Raw genomic sequence first — 14,284 nt, 5'->3', positions numbered from 1 at the left:
CACATGGCTTTGCTGAATGACAGCAGAGAGCACTTCTAATTTATCTGGTGTTACACTTAGGTTATTCCTTCAGAAGGTTTTGCTTGTTTTTCACGTAAGATCAGGGCCCAGTTTCAGTACCAAAGCCAACGTTTAAGTATCTGTGAGAGTTCAGAAAGCGAAGAGGGCAAAGGTGTGGGAGGAGAAAGACTGAAAACAAAAATTAAAAGCGAGAAGATTAATTTAGGACAGTGCTAACAGCAAGCAGCACCCTGACCTTGTTCTGTACAGCCCTCTGAAAAGCGGCTCCGTTGTAGAGTTCACATGCAATGTCCATTGAGTATGCTGGGATTTGCACACATATTTCCAAGGGTGGGGATGGGAACCTGAGGCAGATAATAATTTCCCCTCTTGCTTTAAAATATAGTTGCAGTCATAAATTCTGTGTAAAGAATGCAACCATGGCAAATATACATATCAGCTTTGTGTTAGCTTGATTCTGGGAGCTTCTTTACAGTACTGAGATATAAAATGCATTTTCTATCTATGGAATGATGATTGGGCCCCAGATTTTGAGTATTATGGCTCCATTCAGACTTACAAAGTCTCAAAAAACCCACAAATTAACATGGGCTTTGCAAGTCCAGTTCACCCACAAATGCCCCTTTAAGAATGTAAAATCACTTGAGGTAATACATGGAATATGAGACAAACTCTGCCCCTGTTTTCAGGCACCCACCTAACTGGTAATGCTCTTCTGGGCAAAGATGATGGCAGAATTTGCAAAGACCATGGAGAAAACACAATTTGAGAAGCATGGGGCAGTCCTGCGGGCTTTCACAACGTGCTATAAGGCAGTTGAAAAGGACTAGACCAGGACCTAAGAATCAACAGCTATATTAAATTCTGCATGGAGTGGATATACATGCCATACATCCCTGTAAATCTGGCCTGCTATGATAGTTGTGTATTACTCTGAATGTGTCTGGTGCATACGGTGAATTCCTTTGCTTGAAGTCAGAGGGTCCTTGCAGATGTTGTGCTTTTTGGCCACAAAAGCGTAGCCCACTTCTTTCTGTGCGGCAGAGCCGTGGGTTCTGTCCTGGTTGTGTAACCTGGCTGAACATGGGAAATGAAGAAATGAGACTGCCTTTGATAGCTGATGTACTTAGAGACATGTAACTCTAAATCACATCCCTTACCATTTGCCAAGCACATCTGTCAGCACGAACCACTAAGTCTGTGAGAATTCAGAAACTTCTGAAATACAGTTTTGGACTTACAGCAACTAAAACAAAAACCATGTGTCTAAGTCTGCGGCTTTTCATTCTGTCACTGAATACTGACTGCCTTGCTCTTACAGAAAACAACACAAAAGACATGCCATTTTTCCATATTATCCATATATTCAAAACTTTTCCACTTTATAAAAGTAAAGGCCATTAAAAACCTGCATGCAAAGCTTTGCTTCACTGATATGGTTTGCGCCATACCTAGCAGAATGGGACCCAAATCAAATCTGTGATAAGCACTGCAAAATAGGAAAGAGCGTCTTCAGCCATAACATTGCTGCTAAGACAGCACTACAATGTCTGTCTCATCCTAGATAGTGCTGTCTATTTAAACAATGGAAGTCATCCTTTGCCTTCAAAACAAGATTTGCTGTGTCTTATTTGAGTCACAGACGTAGCTTTGGCTTTCTGCAGGAGGATCAAGCCTACAGAGTTATTGCTAGAACAGGCTGAAATGTTTCTGCATTGTTTTTGCAGAGTAGTGCCTGTAAGTAAAATATGCAGAGTAAAATATTTGTTTCTTCCAGGATTTCAGGGATTTTCCAATGACACACATCACTTCAGTTTTCTCTTTTCACCTTTTTTCAGTTTCTGTATTTTCTGCATTTTTGCTTCTCATCTTTTGTGCATTTCCCCATGGAAACGTGGAGGAAAGAGTTAAATAAAAGGCACATTTATTTTATGTGATGTTCCCAGCAGTCCTTTTCCTTATCTGAGTCAATATTTTGTTTTCAGGATGGTATTTAATTCTTCTAAGATGGGAGTAATTTTCCTAAAAAAAACCCCAAACCTTTAACAACAACAACAGAAGAGAGAATTGGATTAGCTCAGTACAGCTACACATGGTGATAGCCAGACCAATGATGATGTAAAATCATCTTTTTCCTCCTCTAACTGTTTGAAGACTGCATATTCAAGTCATACTTCATTGACAATCAATAAACAAGTATTTTACTGCTGTCAGCACTATGGAGTCAATGCAGCACCGAGAGAGAGGGAGTTGATAGCTGTACTGACTGAGCCATTCGTCACACAACACTCAATTCATTTCTGAGCTCAGAATCGTTCTATTACACTGAGAGATGAAATAAGGAACCCCACTAACCTGCTTTCACAGATTTTCATCACGTTTTCAGGTTCCTTGTCAGCCATTCCCAATTCAGATGTACAAATAATCACAAGCTGAGCTCAATAACTTCTCTTGTCTGACACACAACCTTTCTGAAAGATGTCCAGCCTTGATCTGATGACATCAAGCTTTGGAGCATTCACCATTTCCCAGAGTAAAGCATTCCACTGACTAATCATGCATGCTTTTGATAATTTGTTTCACTAACTCAGGGTGATTTTAAAGAACATTTTATTCTGATTCCCCATATAGCACAAAACCAAGCCAAGTTGTACGAAATAGCCCAGCTATAACTGAAGGTGCATTTCTGAGGATCCTGATTTGAAAGAATCTTCTCTTGCACATCTGGCATTTTTCATTGGGGGCAGAATTTATCATTTATAAGTTGTCAGTTTCTTAGCTAGCTGATTGCACCTACAGCTCAGGTCTAATTGCTTCTATTCTTACTCAAGGGGCACAGAAAAATCACATCAAGATAAGTACCCTAAGAAATGTTTAAATGATCCAAAAGCATATGGTCAAAACTGCCCCACTTGCAGACAGAGATAATCTAGCTGTCATAGACTAATGAACTGTAACCTGGAATTCTGGTTGATCCTGTCACCCTTGGCCAAAATAATCCAAGGAGGGACGTGATGCATGTTGAAATCTTGTTTTGAGAACTGGGCATTCAGATGTCTTCCAGGACAGCTCTCAAGGTTGCTTTGTACTCACAATAAGATTGTTTGTGTAATTTAGAAAAACTTAATGATGAGGGATGATTGCCTGGGCTCCACTGTGAACAAAAAATCATCCTAACTGCAGAGACATTTCATATCCATTGAGAAGAATCCATTTAGATCTGGACTTCGGTGCTACAGTGTGAGATATCCCGTTGTTTTACAGCCCTTCCACGGGCCTACTTTTGCTTAATTTTAAGCATATGCTCTTGTTTCATTTCCTTCTCCATTGTCTGTGTAATCGAATGTGGCAGATTTTAGTGTTTATTTGCCTGAAAGTGGTGTTTGTTTTTTTAAACAGGCATTTTCCATTTACTTTTAGTATTCCTTCCCCCAGGAAGCAACATTTGGAACCATCCAGGAAATAATATTTTAACAGGCATTATGCTGCCATCTTTGAGAGTACAGAAAGAAGCTGGTGCAGGAGGGAGAAAAAATGGTTGTGATGCACCATCCTCCAGTGCAGTTTGTAACAACACTTATCCTGTCCCCCCTGCAAGAGTAATTCTCATATTTCTCTAGATAAAACCCCTAGGAACAATAAGTTAAAATCAAACAAACTGTCATTAAAAGCACCAGAAGTCAGTGAAAATGAGTGAAAACTGAGTTTAAATCTAAATTCCCACCTGTCATTCCTGGCACATCACACAGTGAAGCAGCAGTGTGCCACACTTCGATCAGATACCACTTTTTGCCAGCTTGCCCTATGCACAAGGGAGTTTGTGACTGAAAAGCTATGCTGTATAGCAGAGAGAAGAGCTTTCAGTGCTGTAGGAAAAAGCCCCAGGGCCTATTCTGGGTCATTTTCCTGCTTCCCAGGGCTGTATGTTTGTTTTGCTGCCCCTCAGGGAAGTTCAATAGGAGGAGACATCACCTCTGAGTGAGGCTGATATATGACATTTACCTGCTTTGCACGAAGGAGTGAAAATACTTTAGCTAGTTAAAATGCTAAAACAGATTTAGATACAAGCAAAATAATTTTACAGGGAAAAAATTACAAGCTTGTGAGAGGAAAGGTGACCACCAAGAGGGTTCCATGCGCTACCATTTGCAGCCAGTAGCCCAAATAACAGCTCAGAGAGAAATGTAATTGGAGCAGTTTCAGTGAGTAACTTACCATCCCTGGCACGGCAGCTGAATCAGAATTCACACCTCCGCAAGCAGAGCTGTCTTTCATACTGGAGCAGCCCCGGGTGCTGTGCTGCCTGGGGCTGTCACATGCATCTGCATTGAGGGAATCAGCCAGCAGCTGTTTTTCTAGGTGCTTGGGAGCTGCCTGTCCTGAAAAGTACTGATTATCACCATATAATGGGGAAATGTGAGGCATCTAACAACTGTTACACCACTGATTAGGTCTTGCCAGACTTTTCAGTAGAAAACCCAAACCTGAGCCCAAAAATCTGACTTAAGACAATGGTGTCACAATCTCAAATGATTGCCCTGCCAGGTGATGCTAATGAAAACAAAAGGAACCTATTGCCACCTCCAAAATGCACAGGAATTTTGCCAGCATCAGTGACACTACCAACTTATATTTCCATTCTGAGCCTGATGAGTCTGACAACAGAGCAGAGAGTCATTTAGGGGCAAAACAAAACATAAATGGTAGGAAAAGAGCTGTATTTAGCAATTGCACCAAAGTGGTGAATTCAGCAATTCACCAAAAAGTAAAACTGAAGTTAATGCCTGAGTGTGCCTTTTGGCATGTTTTGAATGCCAAACTGAGCAGGTCTGTCTTTGAGGAAAACACTCCATCAGTGAGATATGCTCTCTGCAGAGAGCTCCTGAGCATGGCCATCACTTCAGGGCATCTGCTTGTAACAGACAGCTTTCTCGCTTGCATCTGAGCACTGAAACTGGCTGTGCATCTGCAGGTAAACACGAAGAAAGCCTGTCATCCAGATCTGCAAAGCACACACACCGGTATTATGGGTGCTGCACTACTTCCTCCTGCCTTAAAGCAGAAGAGACTATCTCAAATGCTGCTCTGAGATGCTGATAAGCAGACATGGAGGAGTAGACTTTTTCTCTCCCTATTACCTGTGGGTTTTTAACTTACACGAGATATGCTGCACCATATCCCCAAGGTTTGCATTTGATACTTGCTGAGTAAACACAATTCAGTGATGTTATTTCAGCAATATAAACAGCCATTAGCACAGGGGCTGATTGCAGCTGATGATGTATATTATATAAACTAGCAATGCCTTACTACGTGGTTTCTTCTGGTCTTAAATTCTATACATAGTTTGAATTGTTTTGTCCCTTTCCCTGTTAGGAAAGAATTGCATCTCAGAGTCTTCAAAGCACACATTTCCTAACCACTTTTGACTGCACATCAGCAGTTGTAGGGTCAGATCTTCAATCCTTTTGTTCTTAGTGGAGCCCACACCTCACATGGCACCTGTAGGTCTGTGGTGCTGCTGCAGTACTGCTGAGGGAGAGCTTGGCACTGCCCTGGGCTCCTTCTGCCAGCTCAACAACTGCAGAATACACAGCACTGGGGACCCCAGCCCAGAGGCACCCCACATCTGGATGCCAGGCGGTTCAGATGCAAGGGACCACAAAGACATGGGCATCCTCAGGGAGTGTGATGTTTGAGCATCCAGAGCCATGGGAAAGGCAGAGTCTTTCAGTCCATGAATGAATGCTCTCACTGATCTTGCCATGACAAGCAAGCTGTTAAACAGCATATGATTTGGCTTTTCAGGCTACAGAACACATGGTTGTAGGGTTGAAGCTGCAAATGGACAGCCCCACTGGAAGCAACACAAAGGATGAAGAGGGAGGTGGGACCACAGTGTAAGCACGTCTAGTAATTGTGGTGATGCTCAACAGTTCAAATTACCAAAGCTAACTGAAGCCATTGAACTGTGGGTAGAACTAAGCTTTTTGTTGGATCACTATGAAACACTCAAAACAATGTGAAGAGCAGTTCAAAAAACAGTAGTTACATTGAATAATTTAGTGCCAGGAAGAAACATCCTGAAAATAAACAGTTTATATAATTGTAATCAGGAAATGTTAAAATAAAATGTACATGCAGCAAACCTCAAATAGCTGGTGATTTTGCAATTACCAAAGGCTTACAAAGAATATAAAGGGAAAATTGTCCTACAGCCCCTCTGCAGTTGACACTGGTGTGGAGGAATTTGTCACTGGAAGACAGCTCTCTGAATAAGAGTTTGTAGGTTTTCATATATCCATAGAAACGATTATATTTCATAATTGATATTTATTCATATAATTTTTAAATGTTCCATTTTAGTTCTTGAATGTTCGATCATTTTTATGTTCCTTAAGCTATGTGCTGGTAGCTAGCCTTGGGAAAATCCTTCTCAGTTCTTTACAATTTGCTTTGTGGACAGCACAATAAGTCTGCCCACAAGACTTTCCATCTCTAGAGCTGAAAATCCAAGTAATCCATGACTGTTCACTTTAAAAATACTGCTTGAGGAGCAGGAGGAGGAGAACCAGGTCCGAGCAAAGAATTTGCTGCAAATAATTTATCTAGAGGGACTGCCTTATTCTGTTTGCAAGCAGTTGGCAAACAAGTTAGGAGATTTTTAAGAGCCTTTGTTCAAAATTATTTTCTGTATGATTTTAAGAAACTTTGGTCTGTACAGAAGTTAACAAACTGTTGCTTATATGTGGTCCTACTGCAGGTCCCAGATTAGATCTCATTAGTTCTTGCTAGTGATTTACAGTTTATTACACTGAGCCCAGATTAGGAAAAAGTAAATATTGTTGCCTTGTTTTTACGTGATTGTCAGCGTGTGTGAATTAGAAATTGTCTTTCTATCAGTACTGTCTTAAATAATTTACTGTTTCAGTATAGACTTCTACTAACTAACTCTTTGTTAATTATACAATTAACTATTTGTTAAGCTATTAACATTGAATAAATGCAGAAGCCACCAAAACAAGCGAACAGAAGGTAACCCCCCTTTTTATTTACTTAAGATATTTTTTAGCTCCAGTGATAATAATGAGGGCACATTATTTCTGTATTATGTCATTCATGGATGCCTGGCACTGAAAAACTGGCATCTTATCATTGCTGTGAAAGTGTTCAGCTCGTGGGATTCCTCAGTGGGCTGAACAATCTGATACCAACATGGGATGTACCAGCCAGGTTAATAAAGTCACTCTGCATGCCCTAGCAGGGAAGGAAACCATCTGGTCTTACAAAACATATATTTTCAAATCATACAATCTAGTAATTTTAGCATTATCTACATAATTATTGTATGCTGGAATTACTGCATTTATCCTTTAGGAATATCTTACACCAAATAAATCACAAGTTTGGGTCCATGAGGACGGATCCTCCAAACCTGGAAGTAGGCATTTCCTCCTCTGCAGTTAGACAACTACATTTTGAGATCTTCACTTTTACTTATTTGGAAAATGGGAATAATATGAATTCAACAAATACCTTTGGATTCATTAAACTGGTTTTTAGACCTAATCATTTTTTTTAGGGGGTTCTTGTTTGGTGGGGATTTTTCCCTATGCTTATTGAAAGGCTCCAGGTTTCCATCTCTAGCTGAGAAATGTGGATTCCTAACTCCTTCAATACTTGTTCATGATTTGGGCTCCAAGTCTATTGGTCCCTCAACTGCAATCACATGGCATATAATGTATTCAAAGAATGACAGCTAGATTCTCAGGCGCTGGAAAAATTACAACTTGGTTTAACCTCTGGCTTTTAACTCCTACTAAGCAAAATGCGCTCCTTAGTTACCCAACTGACTCTCTAAAACACAGGGCTTGAAGGCCATGAAATAACTCCAGATACATAGGGAGAGCCAAAAGCAAAACTCCTTCAGAGTAAAACGCTATCTTGCAGCCATGGTTTTTCAATTTCACACAAGCATATATGCGTGAAGACCTGTTAAAAACCTCTCATGACTTACCCCTGATACAAATGACTCCAGTTTGCTTGGGGAAATACAGCATGGTAGATGAACAAAGCTTCCTGATTATAAGAGTGGGAAAAAGGAGCCAAATGCTCTGACACAACCATACCAGGCTACTGAGGTGATGAGCTGGGGGAATTGGCTGGGGAGTGAGCGGGTTTCTGCCCACACCCTCATCCTGAAGTTCTATGGAAAGCAGGTTTGAGGTACAAAAAGAAAACACCGAAGGAGAAAAAGGAAAGATTACCCAGTGTGGTCTGAGTAATGGGTGTGTGCTGTAACACACACTACGCCTGCTCTTGTGGAGGGGAAGAAGCTGATGCCAATCAGTTGTTTGACAGCTTTGTGTTAGCAGCACAATCGGCGCCTCTCAGCACATCAGCCCCACAGCAGAGCTGCCTGGTCATGCAATGGAGGACAGCTGGGGACAAAAGGGACCAACATCTGTGAATGTCCTTAACCACACAGTCTCTGGCTGTTCCTATGACTCTGTACAAAGACATCACTGAAAAAAAAAAAGCCAAAAGCAAATATAACCAGAAGCAAAAAGAGAAAGCCTGGGAACTGTGAGATCTGAACAGGTCGTTTGACCAAAACTGCCTTTGGGACTTGGGGCTTATCAAAATTAGCTGACATCTCACCACAAAGGTTTGCGAGGACTATTGCATGGTGTGCAGAGATTGCTGCCTTCTCCTGGTGATCTGGGCAAAGCACAAGCTGGAGAAAGCACAAGAGCCCAGCACAGCTGAGAGTCTTACTCTGAAAGGGAGTCTCCTGCACTCCCTTGCCCTTAACATCATCCCATTTTTATATTTTCTGTAAAAAAAACTACTACCTCCAAATCTGAAATATTAAAATCAGTTGCAGGGGCCTCACTGGTTTTATTGCTGCTATACAGAGAAGACCCCACTAAGCTTCTTCCTCCCCAGAAAGTGACTACAGTGTGGGAAGCAACTAATACCTACCAAGGCATCAAGGCAAGCAAAATGAAGAGGGCTTTGGAAGAAGACGAGTGTGGATGTCTGTTGGTTACTAAAGTGCTGTCCTGCTGCCAGGGCAAACAGACAGAAGGGGGAAGTGGATGAGGGAAGTTTCTCTGCCGGAGCTCCCTGCTTGCCATGACTGCTCCTGGAGATAAGGAGCGGATCAAGAGAGATAGCATGCTTGGCTCTGCTCTGCTGGGCTGTGCTCTGCGGAGCCTGGCCAAGCTGAGCGTGTGCACAGCTCCCTACATGGAGTAACCACACTGGCAGCCAGGCACCCCAGAGACCGCAGAATTTAGGGAAAGAAGAAATTATAGCATTTCTTCCTACATGTACACTGGAGATGAGACTTTTCACCAACAGCCTTGCCTCACTTGGAGCATCTGGGCTCCTCTAGAGAGTCCTCTTGAGGGCCAGGGCCTCCCGGCTGGCCTGACAAGAGTATGGGATGGTGCCCCAAGGCATCTCCAGCTAATCGCATCCTGCCCATGGTGAGGCCAAGGGACCTGCCCTCACACCACAGCCCATAGGCGTGCCCAGCCGCCCTCGGGGAGACCCTCACCCACGCCTGTCTCCAGTGGGATTCTGCTGCCAAGACCAGTTTTTGCTTTGCAAGACATCAAAGGAGAATAAACATCTCCATCTTCCCTCCGAACATACCCAGCTTAATATGCGTGGTATTTTTATTGTGGAAGGGAGCGATTTGTAAGAAGAAATGAAAATCTCCAGCGTGTCAGCTCATAGGAGCTAATGATGTTTACACAGACATACCACACTGATGGAATAGTCCCAACATCCCCTTCTCTGCGAGGGGGGGGGCGAGGGGAAAAAGGGGGGGGGTTGAAAAAAGGGGGTGGGGGGCTAGAAAAAAAGGGAAAAGAGAAAGGGAGAGACAGCGGAGAGAGGAGTGACCCAGGCTCCCCTCCCCCGGCTCTTTCCTGCGCAGCAACCTGTACTTGACCCTCCCGAGCCTGGCTCTGCTCAGCCCCTCATCCCGCCCCGCCGGAGCCGCAGCGCTGATACCAGGCAGCTGATGCGCTGCCTCATCCAAAACACACACTTGGGGGGGGCGGAGCGCTCACGCCGCGCTCCGGGGGAACACGGGGGGAGGGACACGGAGAGGGGACAGGCACCCACGTTCCCCCCCTCCCTCCCTCCCTGCCGCCCCGGCCGGGACGGGATGTGCCGGGCCGCCGCGGCCGCCGCTGTTTGCCAAGCACTACAAGCGGCGGGAGAAACTGGTCCACTTCAGGGTGGAAATATTTCAAATGCTTCGCGGGATGAGAGGGAAGGAGGGGAGGGAGCCTCCCCGGCCAAAATTTGCGGGAGGAGAGAACGGCTGCCCCTGCCTCCCACCCCACAACCCACCCCTCCCTCCCCGACGTGTTTCCCGCTCCCTTCTGAAAGCCAAATTCACAGTTTTGGGTGGTGGACGCAGCTGGTGCACCCTGGGCGCTGGGAGCAATGGGTGCCACTGGCCCATTCACCTTCTGGGTGTCCTGCTAGAGGACAGTTGTCTTCCCGGGGTGAGGGGCGCTGGAAAGGTGTCCCAGAAGCCCATACACAGTTCTAAAAGGCAAAGGAAACAGAAGGTGAAAGGTCTTGGACCTCAGACAAAAAACCCAAAACTGTCCTTTATGAGTCAAGTTTTCATTGTTAGAGTCTTTCAGCCTTGCTCGTTCCAAGCTGTTGCAGTGTTGTCTGATCCCTGCTGTCCATGTTGCTCCTGCTGCCCCAGCGTGTTAGGAGCTGGAGTGGCCGCCCTCTACCTGCCCCGGCTGCGTGTTTTCCTCCGCTTTTGTGCTGGGGAACAACTATTTAAACGCATTTCCATGAGTCACAAATTCCACTGTTACAGGTTTCTTTTCAAATGCCTACAATGTACACAGTTTCCCTGAGTTTTGCCACAGATTTCACAGGGAAGCCTAGGGCAAAGCCGTGTTAAAAATCTTTCTTTCCTTCTTCCTTTATTTTTTTCCCCAGCCTGGTTGTTTCCTGAAGTACAGGCTTGCTTTTAGCAACAGACCAGGTTGCTCTGGACTGACCTGTTTCCTACGGAGCTCATTCAAAGTCCTGGGCTGGGTCAGGGCACCGATGGAAATTTCAGGCTGCACAAAACAGAAAGGATACAGGGAAGCCAAAGTGACAATGAGTTTATTCCTAAAATAACACTATGGGTAAAACTGCGTGTAGTAGTTCCTCGGCTGCAGAACTTTACATGTAAAGTTCAGGTAGCTGCTGAATCCTTATACATAAGATAGCATTGCTGCTCCAAGCAGCTCAGCCTGGAAGCTGTTCACAGGCCCACCTCTTGAATGGTACTGCTGGTAGAGGAATCGATCGGAAGGGATGTGTTTATATACAAACCTGTGATGATTTCATCCAGAAAGCCCCTTTTATCTGAGCCAGCTCACAGGATGCAGTGTAAGAGCATCAGCTGTGTGAGTGGGAGATAGCTGCTTTTCCACGCTGAGAGCTGGGATGGTTGCCAGTCTAATGAGCTTTGGAGCTGGGCACTATTTAATTTCTCTTTCTCTCTCGGCTTCTATAGAAAACACAGATTTAAAACCCACTCTCTGTCTTGAGTTACCATTGTCTCAGTGCATCCCTGGAGACAGCACAAGTGAAATGAGATGGAACAAATAGCTGCAGAGATTCTTGCTGTGGTGTACTCAGTCCATCCTCCTGTGTGGCCATGAGCAAGTGGCTGTGAAAATAGCTGTTGAGGGAATTGCTCAATGTACCTAGGTTTTAGGATAAGGCTGAATGATTCAATTTTCTCTGAAATCAAGAAACTGCCCTCAGAATTCAAGCATGTCCTATATGTTTAAAACGGTGCTGTTGAAGGCTGGTAACCACATAGGGACTCTCAGTTGTGAAACACCACAGGGGCACAAAGTGCTGAGTTTCAGTTTCAGTGCAGGGGATGCAACCGTGGTAGCTTTACCCTCTAGGCTGTCCATTACTTTTTCTAACTTACCTGAGCGAGTGCCCCTGCATTCATTGCTGGAGAAATGCTCTAGAGCCTGGCTCAGAACAAAAGAGCAGACCCATCTGCCACAGCAAAAGAATGGAGCTATTATTTTTCTGCTCAGGAAATGTAAGCAAATATGTGCCAAATGCCCAATTCTGTGATTGTAACCATTATGCTCATGAATGCTCTTACAGAACTAACGCCGTTACTGGTATCCAGACCTCTGTCTGTGATTTAGTGTGCTGTAGCTGGGCCTTGCACCTCTCTACAGTTCCCCTTAGCCACAAGCCTTCCAGTTTTCCAGATTTCTAAGCAAACACACTCCAGAGTAAGAAAATGTCAAGTAGCCTTATTTTGAAGGCAGACCCTCAGTAAAACCCACTTATCAGCAGATAAATTGAAGTGCTCTCATTTAAATCAGTCCCCAAGGCTCCCAATTCTCCCATCCTTAGGGACACTGTATGGCATCTACTCATGTGTGGTGTCCTGGTGTTGTTCTCCTCATCAGCTAATAGCCTTGATTTTGTGCTCCACTTGGAAACAGGTAAAATCACTACACCTTTTCTCATGTATGACATCATCTTCAACAGGAATATGGAAACAGACAAAAAGCTCCTTATTAGAGAAAAATACTCACATATCTAATTTCTCTCCCGATGAAGACCTTGTTTTCAGTGAGTAACCTGATGCTGATTGCTGAGTGGATTATTGTAATAGCTGCATGCAAAGGTTGAGGAGTACCTTGTTCTTGCCTTCCCTCTTCCCCAGTTTTTCCCCACTTTAACTTTTGTCTTCTATTCCTTTTGCTGCAAGTTCAGAAGCTCAGTTGCAGCTTACACTGTTGACATTACAAGTTTGCCAAGTTTTGGTATTCCAGCTTTCATGCAGCTTCAGTTTCATTCAGTTTCCCCTGCATGCTTTATCCCTTTTATCTTTGGCATTATTAATGCAATTGCTCTGTGGCAACAGGTGCTGGAAGATGTACAAGAGGGCTGGAGCAACCCACGTTTCCCAGTCTCTGCTGAATGCTGCCTTCATAGCAATACCGTACCCAAGCAGGATAGATCACGAGAGCCGGTGCTGCTGCCATGCCCATTCCCCACGCAGTTATCCAGCTCAGCTATGCTCTGGCAAGGAGATGGGTGTCTTCCCTTGGGAACTCAGCCAGCCCTGATAAGGATACCCCAAAGCAGCCCAGCAAAGAAGACTGATCATTAAATAGCAAGCGGGCAGGTTGGTCTTCTATTTATTTCTCTTTTATCCTGCTAGCAAGGGATCATCAATATGCGGACAGTATCTAACACTCCCAGATAACCCGCATCTGTACAGGCTCATTCAGACACAGGCTATAAATACCTGCTGCCTATGCACAAACTGCCACCACGCTCCCTGGGTGCCTCTTCCAGGGCACACTTTCCAAAGGGCTTTTGGAAAGATCCTTGTGCAGTGCCCTGACCACTCTGGGACACGATCTGAGAGCTGTGATTAGCAGCCTGTGAATGCTCCTATGGGAGAGGCACCAAACATTTACCTTCTCCATTTTACGCCTATATGGTTACAGTGCTGTGATTTAAGTAGGTTCCCCATCAACCGGGACATAAATTACAACCAGCACTCTGGCATGGCACCCTGGAGCCATTCAGGGCATTTCCCTTTCTGGACATTTGTTTCCTCTGGTGTAACTTGCTAACGTAATGCCTTCCTCCTTCCCACTGCCCTCGACTTTGTGTTAAAGACACTGTTAACCTGGTGCTGCCCTTTTCTTAATCCTGACATAGAAAAACAGAGCACCATGTGAAGGAAGAGTTAAATAATTAATTCAGAGAGATCTAATTTTCAAACTCTTGCCTAATCTGGTTTTCCAGTTTAGCATTCATTTTCCCCACCCTTTGTATATACCAGTTTCAGCCCTTTATCTCTCCCACTTCTAAATATTTTAGTGGGGTTTTGTTTTATACAGCTGAGAGGAATGCTGTTCTGATAAAACGGGGCTATAATCTCCTCAGGCTGCATTTCCTTAGTTCCCACTCTTCATCTGCAGCTTTTAAACAAAAAATCTTTACTAGATGAAAATAAAGACGGTGAATTTCAGTGGTACATTTAATAATTCATAAATCAAATGAAGTTCAAACAGGTTCAAAGTTTAAAAGTTTAAAAGTTTTGCTGAAGCTTTAAAGTTTAAACTGTCAGAGACTTTGACAAAAAACTTTTCCTGTCTGGAATATTTAAGATTGTTAAACTGTATTGCATGCATGGCTATTGCCACATCTTTTCAACCAAAAAGCT

Source organism: Neopsephotus bourkii, unplaced genomic scaffold (assembly GCF_033783945.1).
Source record: "Neopsephotus bourkii isolate Nb327-2 ecotype Australia unplaced genomic scaffold, CSIRO-AGI_Nbou_v1 NB_1027, whole genome shotgun sequence".
Lineage (NCBI taxonomy): Eukaryota > Metazoa > Chordata > Aves > Psittaciformes > Psittacidae > Neopsephotus > Neopsephotus bourkii.
The sequence above is the reverse complement of the archived record's forward strand: the minus strand, read 5'-3'. Positions refer to the sequence as shown.